General features: G+C 46.7%; 1 protein-coding gene across 3 annotated transcripts in view; it reads right to left on the bottom strand.

Moving 5' to 3' along the window:
- LOC105685920 (transcription factor SOX-5) overlaps window positions 1-12,695 on the bottom strand; it is a 123,540-nt gene extending 110,845 nt beyond the window's left edge. For 2 of the 3 annotated variants that reach the window (XM_048655109.1, XM_012400403.3), the window contains exon 1: window positions 10,523-12,693. The gene's annotated coding sequence lies outside the window, so the exon portion shown is untranslated. Of the gene's footprint in view, window positions 1-10,522 lie in introns of all 3 variants that reach the window. The other variant, XM_048655108.1, reaches the window with a different exon arrangement.
- Window positions 12,696-23,801: the final 11,106 nt, after the last annotated feature.

The raw sequence follows: 23,801 nt of genomic DNA, 5'->3' as shown, positions 1-23,801 counted from the left end.
AATGGAACCAAAGGCGAGTGGGTCCGTTTGACCCGAGGTTCGAAGCCTAATTGTTCATTTTAATGTATTCCCATTTTAATTTCCGGATATTAGTTTCGTCGAGGGGTAATTAATCTTCGACGTTGCATAAAGAGTTTGTGTGTACGGGACGTGTAAAGCTTACAACGCGAGATGGTCATCGAGGACGAGCGCATTTACATTATATTACATTCTTCGATCGTTGAGCAGACTTTACATTCGTAACTCGCGATTATTTTCAAACCGTTGGCAAATTAAAACAATGAATTAAAATCTGGCGATAGACAAAAAAATGTAAAAAAACGGAAAAAAGCGACGAGGTTAAAAAAACGTGTCTGCAGGCTGCCGTAATACGCGCGTCTCTCGCGCGTGTAGAGAAATTTTTTTTCGACGATATTTGACGATAAGTAAAATTGTACAAAGTTTGTTTTTTTCTCTTCTATTCGCCGCACTTGATTTTTTCTGGCCAAGAACGGTGAACTCGAGAAACCACGAACGCGTTGTACGAATATATACGTACTTATTTTCTTTTTGCTTTCGTTCCTTTATCGCGCCACAATTTAACGAATGAGAATCAATTAAGCGTCGAACAACATCGAGCCGTTCGTTCTGGAATATAAATCCTCTCACTCAAGCTGGCGGGCCAACGAAATGAGACGGAAAGCAAGGAGGAAAAAGAAAAGAGAAAGAAAAGAAAGAATATAGGTAAAAAATAAGTAAAATGAAAGATCAAAAAAAAAATAAACGAAAAAAAACAAAAAAAACCCCACACACAAAAACAGAAGAGAATAAAAGAAACGGGGAATAAAAGAGGAGGGAAGAATGAAAGGAAAAAAGGAAGATTGAGAAGAGAAGAAAAAAAAACGTCTTGCTTCACGGAGAGTCAAGTTGTTGGGCAAGGCTCCTTATTTACTTTATTACAGCCTCCAGAGTCCAGTAACGGTATCGGGTCGGCTCTCCGCTCCCCGTCTCCCCGCAGCCCCTTTTTCTCCCCGATGTGCTTCTTCGCTCGAAGACTCGCTTCCGTCCCTCTCTTTAACAAATTCTTCTATCGATTCATCCCAAAGGGCTATACGCTACTCCCTATCCCGTCTCATTTCTCCTTTGCCCGTCCGCCCGCCCCCTCCTCCTCCTCCTCCCCCTCCTCCTCCTCCGCGAAACCTTGGCGAATAAAACACCGTGCCGATACGAATGTATTATGAAAGAAAAATTACCCTCTATGTACGCCATATACCTCGAGATACCAATGAAATGAACAATGTTGCATAATTATGTAATGTTTCATTCAATCTTTTTTCCTTCCTTTTATTCTCCTCTCTCGAGCTAATCCCGTCCGATATTGTACAGATGTACAAATGTATATATATATATTTTCGTTTGTCAGGAGCCCCTCAATGCGGTATAATTAACACTAGATTATTTTATATACTCGAGGGCGTGAAATCGATGCGATCATTAGTATAGCGTCGGATAATTACAAGGGTAGAAACCCGTGAGACGACGCTTATTATCGTAAGAATCAATTTTCGTCAAGTTTGATTTCACAGTTTTTGTTTTTCGTTTTCTCCTCTTTTCTCCGCCGAGCCGTTACGTGGCGGAGAACGATAAACCGTGACTAAAAAAAAAAAAGAAAGAGAAGAATAAGACTGACGAAAAAAGTTGAAATTAAATATGCGATAGGCTGCGGATCTTACGTGAATTCTTCGAGTAGGTGAAGTAAAGTTTGAAATTGCAATATATCCGATACGTATACGTATACCTAGAGACATGGTGGAAGGCGCGCGCGCCGTTTCAATTTGCAATATCGAACGTGACGAGGCAATTTAGTCAGCGTCTATTCGTGAAAGATGGATCGAACGGTTCTTACACGTTTGCTGCAGCTTGCGGGACTCGGGAGTACAAACGTCACTCGCATGTGTGCGCGTTCCCCGTCCAATGTACGTAAGTACGCGATATACACGTACTACGTATGCAACATCAGTAACGTCGTAGGTATAGCAATTTTGCAGTTTGTCTGGCGACTTTGAGCGCCGTTCTTTCAACCCCCCCGCCCCCGAAGTACGTAACGCAACGCGTTTAGAGTTTCCAATTATATTCGGTAAAATATCGGGGATAAAATTAACGTGGAGAGGACAAGAGTCGCGGAGCGTGCGCGTACGTAGAACGTGCGACAAATGAAATGTAAAACGGAATTATGATCGGTAATCTACATTTCGCTGAAGATGATGGGCCGGCGCGTGGGTGAAAATAATTTATCGTTCGAATAGCTTCGGAAGACGTAGGTAGGCGCCGAGACGCTCTCGGGCTCCGCTTTATTTCCTTCTCTCATGATCGTCGTACGCGCGAACGACGCTCGTCGGCGTACGAATTTTCTTCGATCACGATTATCGGCTATCTTTTCTATAACGCGCGAGAATAATAAGATGAAATTTATTACGAAACTTCGAGCTCCTTCTCGGCCTTCTCGGATACACGCGCGTTTAACCCGTTTCTTTCTAAGCGCTATAGGAATTTAGAAATCCGTTCGAGTTATTTACGAGCCGCTTTAGCGGGTATGTGTGTAACGTGTGGTATATATATATGCATCGATAAGATGCCGGGCCCGAAGCTCCGTACGATTCGTGCAATGCCCGTGAGGTGATTTTCGAGCGTATGTATAACGCGCGCATATGTATGTATACACAGTGTTTCTCGGGGCATGGGAAACTATGCGTTTCAAATGTTTTCAAATGTTTTTCATCCACCCGCCAAAGGTGTAGAGCGAGGAAGATGGAATGAAAAATCTTTGTATAATGGTTTTTGACAGCGTATGAAAAACAGAAAGAAAAAAAAAAAAATTAAGAAAACGGCTCGCAGCGCGCCCACGTGGTGACAGAAATTATATTTCTTCGCTCGTATTCATTACACGACGTTTCTCCGCATGTGTACATATCATTTGAACGACCGTGCGTACCGTCGCCGAAAAATTCTTCCAAATTCGTAACGATCGTCGCGGATATTTCAACGTTATATCCGCGCCGGTAATCTTTGTCGTACGAGTCTAGACGTTCTCTAACTATCGTGGAACAAATTTAAATAGCGTACCGCTCCCAGGCATTTTAGCTCGTTAAAAATTAAATCACAAATAGTTTATACCCGATATTATAAGATCGCGTAGGCGTGTACCGTACGCCATAATATTTGAACAATATTCGGATAGTGGAACGTCGTTGATTCTATTCCATACGTTATATCTACGTGTGCGAGGTATGCGTGAAAACATGGCGTGCCTATATGTACGTGCGGAGGATATTTAATTCTTCTAGTTGGGTAATTATGACGATAAATTATATCTGCCGTTAAACCGATGATCTTCTCTCCGATTGTCAGGAGTGCGTAGACCCCAGATGGATGAAAATTTACGGTCGATATCCACGGGGGATTTATTGTCGCCAAAACTCGTATCAATATTTTTATCCACTCGATACGTCGACGAGATAGACGACCCCGCGGTCAAGTTCAAGCCCACGTGTGTCGAATTATCCACATCTGACGATGAAAAAATAAGTGGAATAGAAGAAGAAAAAAAAGGAAAATAGAGAGAGAAGAAGAACCATCGCGCGTTTCGGCGATCGTTAGATGCACAAATTTTCGGTGTATAGGTCTAAAAGGTGTATCTTCTGGTAGGCGAGGAGTTCTAAATTAACGTTAGACATTATTATACATGAATAATATGTAAAAGCGGGAACGGATATCACCGGGGAGTTTGGCGCACGCGCTCATCTCTTGTACGGTATAGTTGACAGCAGCTGGTTTTGGTCCAGCGTCAAGTGCCCCCACCTCCGCCCGAGCCCCTTCCCTGCGGCTTCCTCTCTCTCTCTCGTCCCCCGCGTCGCACGTCGCCCCTCCGTCTCCCTTCCGCCGCGCGCGGTCCACCCTGATTTACGTTCGCTCACCTGTTCATCCGTTTCAAGAGTGGCCCAGTTGCCGAGTCTTTCCGGCTGCCTGGTTTGCACACTTCGCCCGGTGCCCGCGATCCTCGCATCCCGTCGCCGCCGATGCCGGTATACCGGACCTACGGGCCATGCCCGAAATCGAGACCGACCGACGTCCATCTCATCGCGGAGAGAGCGGAATCGGTCCACGTGCGAAATATGAGGAGTAGCGGAATTATGCAGGAATTATAGCGCTCGACGGTTCGTCGGGGAGGAATGTGCAGCTCCGGGAGAAAACTGCGGAAATATGGAAAGTGACGATTCGGAGTCGGAGCGGCGATTCGTAATTCGAAACTGCGGGGGCATCGAAGATTGCGGTTGCACGCGGTCGACGCGACGCGAACGAGTCGATTTTGAATTTCAGCTACCGCGTTAAATCGCGAAGGTGAAGGCGAAGATGCCGCACAGAAGTCGGTGTGATCGGTAGCGTTTCTCTCGATATTCCAGCTTACGGTCGCTCGGAGTACACGAATATAAATATATTTGAAACGAGGTATGGACACAACGTAACGTGCGGTAAAATATAAAGCATTAAAGCGTTAATCTCACCGGTGGACAAGATAATGCTCAAGAGTCGAAGTCGGCTTCACGTGAGAAGGCTTTGAGTGGCCATTTATCTCCTCTTTAAATCGATTTGTATGCTAATCCCAGTGAAATCCGCCTGCGTACATAAAACTAAGGAGGCCTACAAAACTCGCCTCCTGAGATTCCAGATATATACCTGACTAATTAGACTCAACCTGTATGCTCCTTCTTCTCCCGTTCCCTTCACCGTTCCTTATATTCCCAACTTCCCATCTTCATTTCCCTACTTTTGTTCCCATCTACGCCAGTTCCTCATCGAACCGTACCCACTGATTTTGGGGAGGTCCGGTCGCCGCGGCAGCTCCGGAGGGAATCGAGAACGAGGATGATCGAGGAACCTCTGTTCGCGCTTACGCCGACCGCGAGCTTTCTTCCCTCTCGCTCCTTCCCTCTTCTCATTCTTCGCCTTTTTCCTTCTCACACTGCAACGCCGCGATCCCGCATTCTACCGCTATTCTTACTTTATTTTATTTCGTCTTATTTTCCCTCATTTCATTTTATTTTTTCCCTCCTTATATAGTTAAGATTGTATACATATACATACATATACGTGTACGTGTACGTGTAGAAAATCGTGCGTGCCGCTCGCTTATACGTACTGTACATACCTATGTAGTTACATTTTATATCTGTACACGTATTTTGTATTAGGCTCATCGATAAATGGCTCTGAAATCTAGCCGAGCGGATCGAAGGATATTAAAACAACCGATGTGTACATTACACTGCACAACCTACGCCGGTGAATTAAAGGTATGGGAGAAAAAAAAAAAAGAAAGGATCGGACACGTTTCGACGCGGTCGCATCGACAGCCATTAAACCGTGATCAATCAATTACATTTAACGGCATTAGTCGCGTTAGTTGGGTGCCCCTCCCGCTTTTTTTCTCCCTGCCCATAAACTCCTATTTAGACGGTAAGAAAATCCCGACTGCAGCCCGGCTGTACGTAGGAAAAAGGGAGACGATTTTTTCATTTTTTCTCGTTTTTCTTAATATTTTCTTTTCTTTTTTTTTTCCATCTTTGTCTTCTTCTTCTTTTATTTTCCCTCGCAGACGAGAGGGAAAACACCTGTTAGCGAGTAACGATAATCTCTCCGTGGTGCGGCAGGCTAACCGATTACGATGAGGTTGCAGGGAACTACGAGCTCGCAAAAAAAAAAAAAAGATGAGAGTTGAAATATGAAGGAGAGAGAGAGAGAGAGAGGAAGAAGAAACGAGGAGCGAGTAGAGAGAAACGCATCGTTCGCGAAACACCGTGGAAAGAGAGCCGCGGTAGTACCACCTGATTTATGGGAACAATGTCGTAACTCACAAGTCGAGAAACTCATCCGCACGTTAAAGGTGAAAAATACTCGGCAGTCATTCAATGATAGGTGATTCGCGCGCGTCTCACGACGGATCGACTCGCGACCGCGCGAGATGGAAACAATAAAAAAAAAAAGGCGGAAGAGGAAGGAAAAGAGCGTCGTCGTTCGGAAAATCGAATTTTCCGATCCGCTCGATACGGTACTCCGGTAGGAAAATCCGTTCTGCGGGTACAGAGGGACGAAAAACTCCGGATAGTGGTAATTTTTTTTAGAGCGAGTTTGAGATGGAAATGAAAGTAGACTTTCCCCAGCTGCACCGAGCAATTCGAATCTTGTCATTCGTCGGTTAATATACCCGGAATCAATTTCTAATCAGCGATAATCCTTATTAAATTATACACCGATACGCGTGTATTTATTCATTTGATTTCTTTTCGTTCTCATTGCCGAGAAAAGACGCGTGAATTTCTCCGATTCTTTGATCGACGATACTTCCTCCTCCTCCTCCTCCTCCCCCTCCTCCTCCAGTCGGGGATAACGAAAGCCGCGAATTCATTTCTCAATTAATTCCTTCCTTCGCATTAAATTGTAAATTAGATATTTCTCGCTGCATTGTACACGTACACACCGCACACGAGATAACCGTCTGTCTAAATATAGCCATTAAAAAACCTTTTCTTTTTTTTTTTTTTTCCGTACATACTCCTAGTAGATTTATATTTTCAGTTGAGTAAGCATCGAGGAGCAGCGAGTGCAGCGGTTCGGTACGGCTACGTACACACGGGGGGGATATGGGCGCGAATGACGGTGGAATATCGGGGGAACGAAGTTTTGACGTTAAAAGGCAGGTACGAGAATAAGTCGGGGGGGATAAGGCTGACCTTTGAATGAAAAATATCGGCGACTGGTACAACCCGTAATTATTTACAGAGTTTATAATACTCACTACGGAACGTGCATGTGCGATAGGAGGCGCCGCGTAACCACGTGCATTTGAGTAATAGCTACGCTATTATACGGAGGAAGAGGAAGAATGGGAGGAGAGATTATAATAGAAAAACGTGACGATCCAACGAAACGATGTAGAAATTGGAAAAACGCGTTGAAAAATTTTTCAACCGTTCAATCTCCCGGGAATATCTTCCGCTTTTTATTACGTACGAATACGCGTTCGCGAGGTGCGAAATACCGTACGGATCCGTTTCCTCGCGGAGTTGATTTTTAAGGAACGATATATCAAACGCGCGTGCGGTGCGTGATGCACACACACGTAACATCACGGTGTATAATAAGCGCGTGCGTCCGTAATTTCTCCGTAGATTTTGATATTCTCTTAACAGGGTTATACGAGGGAGATGGTTATCGCGCTATCGTTGGACAGCCGTACGGTGCGAGTGATAAACAGACGCAGTTTGTAACCCGTGTAAAGAGATTTCATTATCATTATTACTATTTCATTTTTATTTAATTTGTTTCTCTTTCTCTTTCTCTTTCTCTTTCTTTTTTTTTATTTTATTTTTTTTATTTTTCTATTCCTCGACCAGTCTTATAGACGCGTCATCTTTATTACAATGATTTATACACCGTACAACGCGAGTGCAGCACTCACTCTTCACGACCAGAGTAATAAAATGAGCGACGTATACGACTGTACGAACGCGTGAGTCCCCGTGTTCGCCACTTCTTCTTCTCATTCTTATTATATTCTTCTTCTTCTTCTTTTTCATCTTCCTCTACTCTAGGCTCGACTTCATCTTCAATCGTAGAAATAAACATTCCCCAAAGATTTTATTCCCTGTGTATCACATACTCGTGGACACGAGTGTGCGTGTACACCCATTACCGCATAACTTTTCCGTCGTCCATATGTGCAGCGTCCGTGTTCGTTTAATTTGAAAATGACGCAAGAAACTGAATCATATTTAAACGGCAATTCCATATACGAATCGTTTCTGGTATGTATTACAATACCTTTTTCATAGAAATTATATTCGATAATATATTATACAGGTATTTAATTATACACCGTATATTGTGTAAGCGCGTTCGAACAAAAATTCCAGGTCCGAGATCGGTTTCCGTTTTGTTTCTCATCTTTTCTCTCTTTTCCGTTTAATCCTCGTTTTTTTGACTCAAAGATTTTTATCTCTCCCTCGCACACACGTGTACATACACGCCAATGACGCATATTATTTACCCATGCATGTGTACGAAGACGTTGTACATATTTCGCAATACATACGATGGTATTTACCCGCGATGATAATGGTTACGTATACACGTGAATTTTTTTGAATTTTATTTATCGAATTAAAAGTTTGTGTTTTTTTTTTTTGTTTCTCTTTTTTTCTTTTTTATTTGTTTTCTCGGATAGACGTTCGGAAATATTTACCGTTATTATTATATCTCGTAGGAAAATTAATTCAGGAATGCAAATTCCAAGGGGATCTATCCACGCTAACGAGAACGACGACGACGACGACGACGACGAGGCGATGGCGCTGCACGGTTACGTGTGTATACATATGTATGTATAAAGTCCGGCATTTCGATCATCGTCCTATCCGCCGAAAATTTTTCATCTCCCCGAGATCTCGGGCGAAGCCGTTCCGTCGACAATTTTTGTCGACAAAGACGTCGAGATCGTCTTGTATTCGATCTCGTAAAAAAATGTCAAGAATTTATTCAGCGTATGAAAAAAAAAATTATTGTTTATCTCAAGTTGTTACAATTCCGGTGGTGGATGATAATCCGACGCGGAACGTATCGGGTCCAGGGGATCAAACGAATATGCGTTATTAGGCATTTCGAGAGCGGTGTGGTTGAGATGAAGAAGATGATGATGACGAAGAAAAAGAAGAAATTCGAGTACCTATTTTAAAAATCGTGTCTCTCTGACCGACGTACTACAAGCTTACACTAGACGTAAAATCGTTACTCATATTAATAGCCATAAACGAGCGCTCCGAATACCTCCGTGCGATAATATAGGTTACACGTTAAAATCGAAAATAAATAAAATCTGCCATTGGGATCGGGGAGTGACGAATTTTCCAGTAATATCGTCTACCCTATTCCCATCGAATATCGCGCGGTGTTCGACTATACATAGATCTCGACGTTAGCGACAGGTTATATTATTAAATTTCGCCGATATTCCCCTACGACCGTACAGCCAAACCTGAATCTCGCCAGAGAAGATGTTGTACGTTTGGTAAAAATGAAATATCTCGAAAGAGTTTTCACCGGTTTTATTCGATCGAGCTCGTAATAATCGTTACTGTTTTCTCAGTTCACTTTTTATTATGTGAAACGATTTAATCAGCGGGTAGAGACAGTGGGCACCTGTGCACACGTATCAACGTATACACAGACACGTCTGAATTGACGTTTATTTATTTACCCCATAAGAAATCAAAATTCAAATGTATTTACTCGGAAAGTTAACTGACGCTGCGGTACGTACGCACTGCATTGTATATATATATTAGGCTGGTATACCTGTGTACGCGCGTATGTAACATGCCGCATATTTTTACCCACTTTACCTTACTGCATCAGCTGCAGTAGCGGTCCAATTAGTGGAAGCCTAATGCTGTACCAGCTCACATACCCGCTGTTACATCCTATCTCAGAACGGCTATTTTTTCGTGACGGTTTTTTCCTTCCTTTCTGTTTTTCCAACGAGTATTGAAAGTTATTCCTAAACAGGCCTGATTTATGTACATTTATTTATTCGGTTAGAATGTTGAAAATGAAAAAAAAACACTGAAATAATTAAACACCTGCCTCTCAATCCGTTCGTGGAAGATGCCAACGATTATTGTTCCTCTTCGGTCATACCGTCGAGGCTTGGGCTGATTCGATGATTCGATTTTTTTCAACCAGGCGTACGTCGGAAGTTCGAATTTTACCAGATCGACTGTGATTTGGTTCAAGTCGGACTTCTCAGACCCAAAATAGGGAAAGTCCATCGCTCGAACCTTCGCGAGAAATCTCACAGCGTTGATGAAGTCATTACCCGAAACGCGGAGAGAATTGTTATTGCGCACCCGGAAAATGACGAGATTTCAACGGAAATCGCTTAGTTTCTCCAGATAATTTATCGAACAATTTAAAGAAGATCTCAGGTCCGTTAATAAGAATTTTCGACCGAAGAATCGGACGCTTCAACTTTAAATAATGACGAGCGGGGAGCGCCTTTAACTTTGCGAAGAATTTAAACCGCACCATTTAAAAATGGCGGACCGATGGGCTTTATATGCCCAGTGAACCGAACTTTAAAGACCGCTTGACGGGGTCTTCTGCCGCTGCAGGTTCTGGTTTAAATAATCGTGCGTGTCGCTCGTTTTGTTACCGAGGTAATGAGACCCCGTCGGGCTTTCCCAGGTGGGGTAAACGATTTCGAAATATGACAATTTCTACAATTGGACGAATCTTCGGCAGTTTTAAATAATTATTGGCGCAGAAAATAAGTCACAGCGCTCTACCTTCGCTGTCGAATTATTAATTCCTAATTCTGTTAAGGAGCAGATAAACGTGCGTTCACGTACCCGATTCTAATTTCGAAGGTGAGCACGTGGTGATCTTTCAATTATATAATTAAAAAAGGGTGAACGATATTCGAATGACTTACCCCGACTTTGCGGTACAATTTCCATGTAAATTTAGTAAAACGCTACCGAGCACAATCCCACTTCTGATCACAAGTAAATTTTCATGAATATAATATCACGTTTAATTGGTTGTCAATTCACTTATGCTGCGTACGAGGGGTGTTGATTAATCGATAAATCCCACGCACTTGTTTTTTTCTTCCTTCTTCTCTTTTGATTTCACACACTGGAATATACCATCCCTGTAATACGTTATTATAAGTACGAAATGAAAATACTATACCAACTCTAACAACGATAATAAATAGATGATAATTTTTAATTTCTTGTTTCTTTTTTTAATCGAATTTCTTTCTTCTTTTTTTTATATATATATATTTATATCACATGTATAATCACAAATTTACGCGAATATAAATGTCTAATTACTCCACCTCCGCGTATCCCGGTTTTATACGAATTCGCGTTCTCCACCTTAATTAAACAACTAATTGAGCAAAATCATCGGAGCGTATAGTTTTACGTATATTAGAACTATATGTATATATATATATGTGTACGAGTAACAACCGTGTTTCGTGTGGCTAAAATACGATGTCGACAAAACAAACACAACTATGTAAACAAACGGAAGACACAAAAACGATGCAGTTGCCGCGCGCACCTATACCACAGCTTACGATATCATAACTTCGAATCGATCGACGTAGCCGAGGAACAATAATTAACTCGACTCTCCTCAAGACTCAGCCGCTTCCCCGAGGGTCTCCGAAATTTAATCCCCGGGACGAGGAGACCCGGCGCGACGATACGCCGGTGCGACGACGTTAACGAACTTCTCTCGTTAGTCGAAGAAAACGAGGTGTCGTCGAGCGACGACGACGATCGGCAAAGACGGACTGACCGAGGTGGACGGCGTACCTCGTTCCCGGCTCCGAGGTCTTCTTCCGGGGATAGTTAGGCTCGAGAAGCTTAGCACCGAAGCACCGAAGATCCGTTGAATATGTTTACGGAGCACCGATAACAACACGACAACGAGAGCGAGAGACTGGCGGCAGTGCGGGATCAGTTTCCTTGAAGTCGGGCTCGACTCGAGGGGGTGATCGAGTCTACGTAAACGTGAACGGAGCTGGCCTTCCAGAACAATTAACCCCAAAGTCTAATCGATTTAATTAGGCGTTAGCCGTCGCGCGGCTTTCTCGCCGTCAATCCAGAACCCCTTGTCCGCGCGTCGACGAGCAGCAGCAGCTGAGTTTCCCCGGTCCCGGCGCCATCATCCCGTGGTCCAAAAGGAATCTCTTCTTCTGCTTCTTCTTCTCACATTCAAGCTCCGACGTCGAACGAGGCTCTGCCCACTTCGCCAGGTAAATATCCCAGCTTATCGATAAGCCGTTGAATAATTATCGTCTCGTCTCTTCGGTAAAATCCCCGAATATTATTGTCGCACGTACGCTCGCGCACGTGTTTCCGGTGTGAGAAGTAGATCGCAACTCGGTCGCTCTCCGCGCTCGATTTCCCGGTGGCGAAGTTGTCCAGGTGAGGACGGGGTGCGTTACGATCGACGGGGGCGCGGATCGTTCGATATCGCTGGTGCTCGCGGCGAGGATCGAGGAGAGCGATTATTGCCACTCGGGGTGGAACTGAAGGTGGGAGGAGAGAATAATCGCGGAGGCGTCCGGGTTGTTGATACCTACTCTACGACGGGGGACACAGGGTAACGTAAGATAGGGCGGCCCTCCTCTCTTGTCCTCTAGGATATATACCTCGCGTACCAACAAACTACAATGACAACGATAACAATACAACAATGCCGTGCGCTCGCCGCTAGCTCGGATCTTACACTGAAGTCCAAGGTACACATACACACATGTCGACCAACTCGGCAGGTAGAAGGAGTAGTAGGCCGTGCAGGCAAGAGGGGCCGACGAAGAGGAGGAGTGTGGAGCCCCGAGTGTGGAGTGTGGCTTGCCGGCGGTGAGTAACAGAGGAAAAAAGAGGGACAGGGAGGGCAATGGTGATGGTGATGGTGATGTCGGGGTAGGGGTAGGGGGTTGCCGGGGAACCGGGCGAAGGAGGCACACACGCACGCGGGAGGAATACGCGCTGCTCACGCGAGAGACAACGCCGTACGTGTATCAACTCCGATATATATTATAATACCTGCATACGCGCCGAGAGGTAACACACGTAAGGTACATAAATGAGTACAAGGTGCGTGCCCCGTGTGAGAGCACCTTAAACTCTACCGACTGCTCCGGAGCGGAGAGAGAGAGGAGAGGAGCGGAGAAAAGAGGAGAGGAGAGGAGAGGAGAGGAGAGGAGAGGAGAGGCTCACCTCGCTGCTTACATGCGACGCGATGCGAGTTAAGCCGCGAGGCAGAGGAGAGGCAGGTAGCGTACAAAACTGAAGAGACCGAAAGGAGAGAACAGAGAAAACTAACCACCGGGGGGGAAAGAGCGAAGAGGGGCGCGAGGGAAGAGCAAAGAAGAAGCGAGGAGAGGAGCGCGGAAAGACATGAGGGGCGGGGGGAGGGGGGGGGGGGGATGAGAGGTGAGCCGAAGAGAGGCGAGGTGAGGCTCCGGGCCCGTGCACCGCCGCTGCCACGGAGCAGTCATGCAAGGTATCGTTCCTTAATGCGGCTGCTCCCCTCGCCGCCTCTTCCGTCGTCGTTGCAGCCGGTCCCTCTGCCTGTAGCTGGCGATTCTCCCCCCTCCCTCCCCCCCTCCTCACCCTCGCCCTCCTCCCGTCGATGCCGATGCCTCTCCGCTGCCGGAGCTGCCGACGTCGCGGATGCTGCGCGGACCCTCGGATTGTCCAGTTTTCAAGAGAGCGGACAAACGGCCGAGAGAAATGCAACGAGTAACGTCCGACCCGTACCATTCATTGACCCGCGTGCCGTCGAGAACGGATCCGAGGGGGGGGCAGGAGGAGGGGGGAGGGAGGGAGGCGGGAGGGAGACGGCCGATCGGGTGACGCGTAACGTGTCAACGAAACTGCCCACGCTACGAGCACTTTATCGGACCCTTCCGTGCTCCCCTTCTCTCGCCTATCTTCTCTCGTCTCCTCTTCTCACACCACCACCACCACCGGCACCACCACCACCCCCCGCGTCACCCTCGTGTGTACTCATCCGTCCGACTCGGCCCTGACTCTGACTTTAACTCCGACTACCTGTCGACCTCGGGGGCCCCCCGAGATCTTTACGTCGCGGTCCAACCTGGTCCACCTGTCATCTCCCCTTATCTCCACCGATCCGCCCATCCATCTCTTCGTAGCTTCGCGTGATTTTTTCCTACACGGTTTTACATGATGGGATCAAACGTGCGGAGGATACGGGTGTACGCGTCGGAGGTATGCCCGAACCATCGTATATTCACACGTGGTATATGTGTACCTCGGATCACATTCGTACGGGATTGTCGTGCGAGACGTGGAACGCGCACGCCTGTAAAAACCTCCGACGATTATGTAATCGGCGCCTCCTCTTCGGTCTCCTCCTACTTCTCTTCTTTTTTTTTTTTTTTCTCTCCATCTCGCTGTGTACTCTTTTATAATCGCAACGGGACGGTAACGAATAAAATGTGCGAATTTTACGATCGCGATTTATCACTCGGCGGATATTTCGCGTTTCTCTACGTACCGCGTCTGGTGAATCGCGTAGCGTTTTTTCGGCCATATCCCGGGAGATGCGGGAGGGAAAGAGGGAAGGGGGAAAGGGGCAAGTAAGACCGAGGATGTGTAGATACGCGGGACGAGCGCGAGCCGTACGGTAACATCGTTGTGTTTCTCGTTTATACTTTCATCTTCGAAAAAGACTCTTTACTTCCTTCTGTTTTCCCTCCAGAGGGTACGGCGTATCTCTTCTTTTTTTTTTGTTTTTTTTTTCTTTTTATTTCTTTGAAACCGTCGGACGTATCTAGTTTTTACGCATATATTTTTAGCGCTAGCCTCGCGGACCGCGACCGACTCTATCACATTTACATTATTCCCCGGAGTTGTTTAAAAGCGAAGAACCTCTCAATCTCTTATCACAATAATCAACGAAATACTGTACATCCACTATACGTTACGCGAGTCTTTGAAAATCATCGTCTAGGCTCGTTACGATTTTAGGCTGGAATTGAGCTTAGGCAGGAATTAATAAAAATCTCAACGGTCGCCGTTCGCCATTGGAAACTTTTTTTTTTTTTTTCATATGAAAGCTCACCGATATCACGACTCCGCACCGGTGAGTTTAGAGAGGAGAGAGAGAAAGAGAGGGTGAGCGAGAGAGAAAAGAATGGAGAAAAAAAAAAGTTAATTCGTCAAACGTTAAATACATAATGCTCGAGTACGAGATTGCGTAGCACGCCGATGTACGTACCACGGTATACTCGACTTATATATCGTTCAAGGTGTATTATCTGGTTGGAATTCATGACGACGGAAAATATTATGCGTTCAAAAAATTGATTATTCTTTTCACTCGGGTATTTGTTGTATTATACGAGCGTGTATCTCCGCACTTACGTACCTACATGATGTGCCTATGACAACACGAGCGTTTATTCCCTGATCTCGTCGAGCATATTTCCATTATTCTTTATTTCTATTTCATTTCGAGTTAAACGTGCGGAGCTTATTCAGGCAATATTATATCAGCAGTATTGTTAACATATTATTTCTCCCGAACTTGTTATAATTGAAAACAATTATAATATATGTGACGATAAAGAACCTCGTCGGTATAATTTATATATATCATAATACACCGAAACATTTGTGCAAACATTCGGAATAGACAAATGTGCGTGTATCACGTGATGGACAAGTATCAGTTTTTTTTTTTCTTTTTCATTTGTACTTCTAGTGCTTATTGGGTTTCGCTACATAAGCCGTTCTACTGAATGGAAAAAAGACGATAATTCACCAATGATTATCGAGACGTGTGCGGGTTTTTTTCCGGTGTTTTTTCTTTTTTTGCTTTTTTGCTTATTTAATGAAAAATTTGCGCACGTTCGCACGTCTTCCTTTGACGCCCATGAGCGGTGCGACACACGTGTAAAATATGTACAGGTATGCACAGCGCGATCTACATAGGTATGGCACAAATAAAATGCACAATATAATGTCTGATTACATTCGCAAAGGTCAAAAGTTACTCGATGACGAAACGGGGAGGCGAGGAGGGGGGGGGGGGGAAAAAAAAAGGAAAAAAGTTGCTCGGCGAGAAAAATCTATTCGATCTTTTATTGTGTTGATTTCACGCTTGTTAGTCATGCTGCAGCGTTTTATAAAATCAACTTTTATTTCCTCGTTCGAGGAGTATTAAAAAACGAGATGAATTATCATGTCCCTTGAGTTTATCGCTTCGTCTCGTATTGATTATTATAAATTTTTTTGTTCCACAACTTCCCAAGTATTAATGACCGGGACCCCGTCGATTACGGATAAACGAGCTGCACGCGCGATTCAGAGATTAATTATGGGGAAAGAAACGCGGAGTCGGCCGAAGGAATTCGAGATGAAATTGGAAAACAAATGTACGTTGAAAAATTGTAACGCGAACAACTCCGCGAGTCGTTGAACAGCGAGTTGTCGCAGTACGGTGGCAAGCGTCAGTCAATCTCTGTTCACGATGGAGTCAAACTCGCAGTTGGTAATCGTAAAGTTCTATTGAACATAGTCGAAACACGTCGTTAACTTATAATTAATTACCTCGTACTGTCGCTAAGGAAAAAATTCTCGCCCCACGTCTCATCCGAGCACTCGAGGATATAACGAGCCCGGAATTTGGATACACGTATTTCGTGTGATACGTGTATATTTTTCTATCTTTTTCTTCTATTTCAGGTGTATTTAAAAAGTACACGCATGTACGTCACAGGAAGTTCACCGCGATACCTTAATCCCCGCGACTCGTCGACTCGAAACCGCCCCCCCACCCCCCCCGGCCCCCCTCGCGTTTAATTTACACGCTACCCCCGTCCTTTTGTTTTTAGTTCTGAATTTTTTTCGCCAACGTTGAAACGATCTCCTTTCATCTCGATGCACGCGTCGCGAAAATAATCCCTCCACGCGGCGTTGCGATGATACGAGAGTGAATTATTTCGAGGGTAGCGGCAAGAGCGATGCGTTTATACCGCTCTAATTGTCAGCGAAGACTGGATGGAAGACCGGGAGCTCGCGCTCCGCCGGAGATGACAATACGGTTTTCTGCGAACGCCTCGCCACCGACTCTCGGTGGATGTCCATTAGAAAAGCAAGTCGCAAGTTCCCTCTTAACGGTGTCCATTCACAGCCCCGGCGACTTTGCCATCGCAAAGTGTCCGGACGCCCCGTGTCGACCGCATCGATAATTTGATGAAGCGACGACGTCCCCGTCTCCACTATCGTCCTTCGACGTCTTCTGAACACCCTTTCACCCTTCTATTTATCCCGCTCTCTCTTTGTCGCTCGGACGCCCTTTCCTCCTCCCATCTTTATCGTTACCTTATTGATTGCTCCATTGTCCCTCGCGGTGTATTCTCAGTCTTCGGAGTCTTCGCGATCCGCGATGGTGTCCGCAAGGGGCTTTTTCAGTCGGCCCCGGTGTCGCGACGTCGTCTTCGCGATCTTACGGACGTCGGGTACGGAGGCTCCGCGACAAAATCGTTCGGAGCGGGTATTCGGCGTCGGCCGTTCGACCGAAAAAATTTCTCAAACGGAGCGTATTAACCGTTAAGTTAAAGTTTCTCATTTGGCAGTCCGCGCGTATATTCGTCACGATTCGAGCAATTTGTGTTAGTTTACATATCGCCGACGACATCGTACTAGCGTATTTTTACACCAGATATGTAACGTTGCGGGGGTATACAACCGGATGTAATAAGCTGAAAAAATATTATTTTTATGTATCTCATCCGATCGTTTGCGCAACACCGGTTCCCTCCCCCCCACCCCCGCGATTGTGAAGCTCGTAATATAGAGTTCGGGGCTTTTACCGTCTATAATAATCGACCCCGCCCGCCCGACCGACCGACCGACAAAACTATCACGATTTAAAAAAGATCTGAGAACTCGCGTAAACTTGGTAACTGATATATGTTTCGCCTCGATATACATTATTATATACACGTGTTACCGACGGATATTCACAATTTCATCACGTCGTTCGACGCAACCGTCGTGGATAACACCACCCGCACGCCGAAATCGGAGGAGATGGAAAACGTCGAGGAAAATCGTCCGGCTACCTGTACCGAGAATCGGTGAATTGTCGCGAGGAGTCGTCGACGAAGACGATAATATCGTCGTCACGTTTAGGAATATACGGCACGCGACGGAAACCGCGATGTGCACTTCTTCCGCCGGCCCTCCGGAGGAAATCGTGGAGCCGGCGACGCGGATTCCGTTGCCGTTTCTGAGCGAGGCCTGCAGCGGAACGTCGTGGCAACGGGGTAACGGGGGAAAGGGGGTGGTGGAGATGCCTAGTGCTATTTCAGCACAGCTTTCATTCATAACTTGGTTTTTAATAGCTTCTCCTCGCGGCTAGAGAGCCCCCCTTTTCTCCTCGCCGCGCGCTCTTCGCTCTCTATACTTATTTACGCCCTTCCCCTTCTTTCCCTTGGCTCGAAACGTAACTTCCCTCCGCTGCATTTCTCAGCGCGTCGCTTTATTTTCATCGGTTCTCCGGTATGCGATCCGCTCCGATTCTAGCTAATAGCGCTATTTTCACGGTACGAAATTGAGATGAATCGAGAATTCGTCGCGAGCGTTGTTTAAATAGGAAGCTAAACTCCGGGCCGACGGGGATCCGGTGTCCTGTTATTCTAGTCCAGCTCGGAGTTCGTTTTTTTTTTTTTTTTGTCGGCCATTTCGCAACCCTGGAAACGCCAGGTGGTGATAAATATTACTCGAGCGGGATGCGTCGAACAAGATGTCGAATTATAAGGGTCTTTTTCTGCCCTCCGACGGTAGATCGAAAGCTGGATAATTTCGAGGCTCGTGTCTTTTTTTTGCCTTTCGACTATTTATAAAAATGACGTATGTATTCACGAAAATTCTACGATCTCTTCTCATTCGTCGGTTAACCGCGGTAATTTTTCACGTATCGGGTTAATTAATGCCACGACGTTTGAAAATTTTAATAATCGAGACCGAGATTATTAGTCCGCTAAAAAAGACACGTGTTCTTTTCGGTCGAATTAAAAGCATCCGATGACAAAGTACCACTTTTGGGGAGCATCTTATTTATTGCAACGGTTATTCTATACCTCCTAACAGCCAACTCTTTCATTTGACTCGTACACCGAAGTCACTAGTGCGTATAACCGTGTGCTCGTGTGGCATAAATTAAATTATAAAAGCGTAGGCGTTCGGATTTTCTAGGAGCGGACGAGTCAATCGCGAATGATTTTCGTATGTCCTCTAATCGTTCGCGACCAAATCGCACGCACCCCCAGATTAATTATTTATTTAATTTTTCTCGCTCGCGTTCATTCAACGTGTTCAATTCAGGCCCGATCCGTCATATCTGACGCTCGGCTGAGATTGAGAAATTTTTATAAATAAGGAGAAGAAAGTGAAGAAAAAAAAGAAAACTCCAGTGGGACTGCGAAGGGGAGATTACGGCTTCTAAAATTTCTGGTATTCGCGGGAGGGTTTTAAAGAGAAACCGCGGAGGAGGAGAGCGATCGAGCGAGTCGAGTCGAGCATAGGCGAGAGGGAGAGGGATTCCGTGCTTCGCGGAGAAAGATGGAGAGAGAGAAGAGGTGAGTTTAGAGAAGCCGGAGCCGAGAAGAGCCGGCGAAGAAGAGGAGGAGGAGGAGGAGGAGGGCATGGGGTAGGCTAAGGAAAGCGAAGAGGGAGACGCCACGAGATTATAAATAGACACGCGGATAATCACTGAGGATTTATGGTAACCACGGATTATCAAGTTGTACAAGAGGTTATAACTCATAACTGCAGCAGCGCGCTGGCTTATTTCAATGGACAATACACGTTCTTACTCCTCTGTATTATATACCTGCGGCACAGCTCTCTGTGGTAACGTGGCTTCGTCGCGTGTACGTGCATGCGTGATCGTCACACTCGCAACGCCCTCGAATAGTACAAGAAAAGACCGCGTGAGCTTAACGCGTGTGTTTTATTCGTTTCACGTTTTCGGTGTCGAACGATAATTCTTAGCACGCACCGTACCGTTTCGTTGCCGGTTCTAATCGTCGTCGCCCGCGTAGAACGATTGTAATTCTCACGACACCGGCCGATCGCACGCGTCCAACATTCGTTTGGAATTTTTTTTAACGCCGACGCAATTGTCCTAGAGAGAAAACTGTGGAGATTCGCACCTTTTTTTGCCGCTTCTCTTTCGCACGATTGAGGTGACGGAGTCGTGATAACTGAGGAAAAGCAATCACAGCGCGGTAATAAAATATATTCTTCAAAAGAATACCGCGACGATTATCGGGGATGGGGAGAAACTCGCCAGCGGTCGGATGCCACCTAACGACTATAAATACCCAATGTAATCTATGATTTACGACGGTGAATACGTTCTATCCCCTTCTCAATTTTTATTGTTATCACATTATTTTTCATCTTCCCATTCTCGAGTCAATCGGATTAAAGCGCTTCCGTGAAAATTGACGGAACAAGAAAGATGCCTCTTCCCTTTTTATCGAAACCTTCTACCGTTCGGGGGGAAGAAGAGTCTCCTCTTCGCTGCTTAGAACGCGTCTCGTTTTCCTGTTTTCCTGTTTAGAAAGTTGAGAATTCTTTTGTTATCTCATTTCAAGCGAGTCCGGTCGGGGATTCGTTCGGTGCTCCGAGCGGACGGGGGGGGGGATCCGGTGGTGGGTGACCGAAGTCCCGGTCGAAGAAGTTGAGCGGGCGGCGGTTCGGTGAGGGAGCGAAGGGCTGAGGGACGAAAGAATCAAAGCCGATTTTATCGAGCGATATAAAAGAGGCGACAATAGAAGTATAGTCTCGGTTGAGTTCCCACGGTCCTGGACTCCTGGACGAGGCATTTCCCCCACCCAGGAACCTACGGAGGCTTCCCATTGTCATTTCACGTACGCGCTTACCATATACACAATGCCCCAATATTCCTCAATATAAAACCGGGTCTTCTCGCGCTTATGTGTGTGACGTATATTCTCCGCGCACACCTATAAGCGTCGTTTGTGCGTACGCGCGCGTCTTACGGTCCAAACTCGATTGTTACGTGCGACGGGGGTCTCCATTATATTCCCTCGGGGCCCTTGGACTCCCGGATCAAGTTGCCCGATTTTCAGTATCAACGCAAAACCTTACGCATTTACTCTTCTTACATACATACATATATATATATGCGACTACCTCTTCGCAGTTTGCCCAACCGGACGGCCGGCTACTTCGATGCCAAAATTCTCGAGTTCTTCGAAGCGAACGTTCCTTCCTCTCGGGGAGAAACGGAGGCTTCGCACCCGCCGCAGCGCACGCCTCCGAGCGGTATTAATTTTCGGAGGAGCTTTCGCGGTTCTCGTGGTTCACCTCGTTAATCGAGATCGGCCTAGGATATTTCGGTGGCGCGATAATTCTCCGATGGGCGGGAACCGGTGCGTAGAGAATCGAGGAACGCACCCGGTTCGGGCCGCTACCCGCCGCGGAGATACGAGCGAGCTTGCGGAGGGCGCAGGGCCCGCGCTCGCCGGTAGAGGTATACTTGGCCAGAAGTCGTACCGCTATCTTTTCGACCCGCCTCGTACGCCCACCAGAAAATTTTCTCATTTCCACGGACGTCGTCTACACGTTACAGCGATGCTCGGCTGGCTATTCCCTCGGTGGCCAATTAAATTCTAGTAGGCAAACGGTGGACCTAGGCTTTATCTCGGGATACGTCCGTCCCCCGCTTTTTTTATTCTTCTTAATTTCCTACTTTCTATTTCTCTCGGAGAGGCAGGGCAGGGAATCGACTTTGACCCTAAACCAGATTACAGAAACTCTCAAGGAGGCCTGAGATTCGGAGCCGAATCGCTCCGCGGGTATCGATAAATAAATTATTGGCCAAGGGTCGCGCGCGGCCCTCGCAACGAAAACCTCGAAGACCGTGTCGCGATACACGTGCTCTTCGCATCGAGAATCGTCGCGCGAATACGCTCGAACTGTGCAACGGGTATGAAAGTTTTTTTTTTTTTTTTTTCGAAAAATCCGAAGACCGCAACTGCATCTGAAACCCGATCGCAAAGTTTACCTCGGGGGGCGGAAATCGTAGCTGCGATTTGCGTTATTGCCGTTAGCTGACGGACAAATCATTTGTCGCGTCAAGGGTCCGCCCCTGACCCCTTCTCGGCCGGACCAGGAAGCGAACCATCTCTCCGGCGGTCGTGCAGCTACCAAACGGTCTCGACTCCTTCGAAAGATGCAAACTCATCTTGAGTTCAAATATTATTTATACACCGGCTGAACCGCTACGCACACGCGTCGCGACGCAGGCCTCCGACGGTGTGGGTACACCCTATAGGTATACCTACGCGTTGTATACACAACGTGTACACCGAGCCGATCCAGCGTATGCGTGCACATACTGTTGTATATATTGAAGAGTCATTCCGCTTGTGGCTCGACTCGCTCGTAGCTACTGTCCGCCGTTTGGGCCCCCCCCTGCCCCTGTTTCCAACGATCCTCGGGCGGATCTCCATTCATCCGACTCCCTTCGTCCTTCGACTCGTCCACCCGTCGGAAAATAGGGCCGGCACATACGCCCGAGGGTCATCTCGCTGCCCGCGATTCGCGTCGCGTCGTGTCCCGCACGGTGTAACCCTTACCCAACAAACGTTTCCATAGAATTCACTTGCGGTATAGGTACGAACCGCTGCGGTGTTCGCCTGCAGATACAACCGACACATGATGCGCATTCGCTGCGTTTACACGGAATCCCGGTGTTCCAACGATCCGCCAATCTTCCGATCGTTTTCCAGGTACTACGCGACGCTGAAGCTTCCGAGTCTCTCACCCTCGCAGGAATCGTCGCGACGATTTCGAGGATGTCCCTTTCGGTTGGGTACCTCCTCCTCCTTCGATCGTCGTCGCCGTCGTCGTCGTCGTCGCGATCATCGAGGTCACCGGGTATACGTAGAGCGGTCTCGTCGTCGTTTCGGGGTAAGTGCGAACGTGTGTCCGGGTTCCAGGTGGCGACCGTTGGACGTGTAGCGCGTCGCGGTCGCCCTCCTTTGCGGGTTTACCTGTAGGATCGGCGGGATCCGAGGCACGTGGTGGTGAGCTTGACGCGTGCATATGTACCGGGAAGGGGGGGCCTACCTGTATAGCGTTAGCTGTCTGGGTTTGGTGTTTCGCGAACAAATGGGGGAGCATCGTTGCCCACTCCACGCCGCAACGGTCCCAAAGTCCCGGTCCCGTTTCGAGCGGGCCTCCCCCCCTCCCCCTCCCCCCCCGACAACGAACTCCGAGAGCATTGTTTCGATCTCTCTCTCTCTCTCCTTTTATCTCCCTCCTTGCCTTCCTTTTTTTTTTTTTCTCTCATTTTCTCTCCTCCGTTCGGGCCCCCCTTATCGCTCCTCCTTTTTTTTTTTTTTTTGGTCGACCGCGTGTCTCCGGCCCACATTTCATACCGACCTGCCCGCGACGCGCCTCGATCCTCTCTTCGCCGCGTCGCAACGCATCACCAAAGGATCGAACTTCTCAGGTGCCCTTTTATTCTTGAACGTAAACCGGTGAGAGAGAGAGAGAGAGAGAGAGTACATCTCACGGGCTTCGTCCTCGTCTCGACGCCGCTTCACCCTCCTCGTATACCTTTTGCCCTCTTTATTATATGAATTTACCATTATAGTGACGTTAAGCCCTGTTCTATATTCTATGGATTCTCTGCTCGTATTGTCTTTTCCTTATTCTCGTTTTTTTCCTCTTATGCTTCTCTTCCTCTTTCATCCCCCCGCTTTTACCGATGCCGCGCGGCTATATTTGCCACACAATAGAGAATATCTCGTTGTCCTCCCCTGTGCACACGTACATATCTAGAATTCATAAGCACAGGTGATCGGCTTCTTTTTCTTCTACTTGTTTTTTTTTTTTTTTCTTTTTTTCATTTCAAGTTTAATGGGAATACCGCTTTCGATTCAGTGAAAATAAATCTTCATCCTTCCTCGACTGCAGCTCCGAACACCTGGCTGCATACCTATGTGAGATATTCAAATATTTTTTTTCACTCTCATTCTCAAAAAAATAACGTCATCGCTCCAGTTCTGCGAGCACAAGAAAATCACCGCGCGCATGCATATACATGATATTTGTGCCGGACCGCAGAGGCGGTCGATCCGAAAATGACGTCATTTCGTCGGAGCC

The sequence above is a fragment of the Athalia rosae genome, chromosome 5 (genome assembly GCF_917208135.1).
Source record: "Athalia rosae chromosome 5, iyAthRosa1.1, whole genome shotgun sequence".
NCBI lineage: Eukaryota > Metazoa > Arthropoda > Insecta > Hymenoptera > Athaliidae > Athalia > Athalia rosae.
Note: the sequence above shows the minus strand (reverse complement) of the source record. Positions and strands in the feature narration are given on the sequence as shown.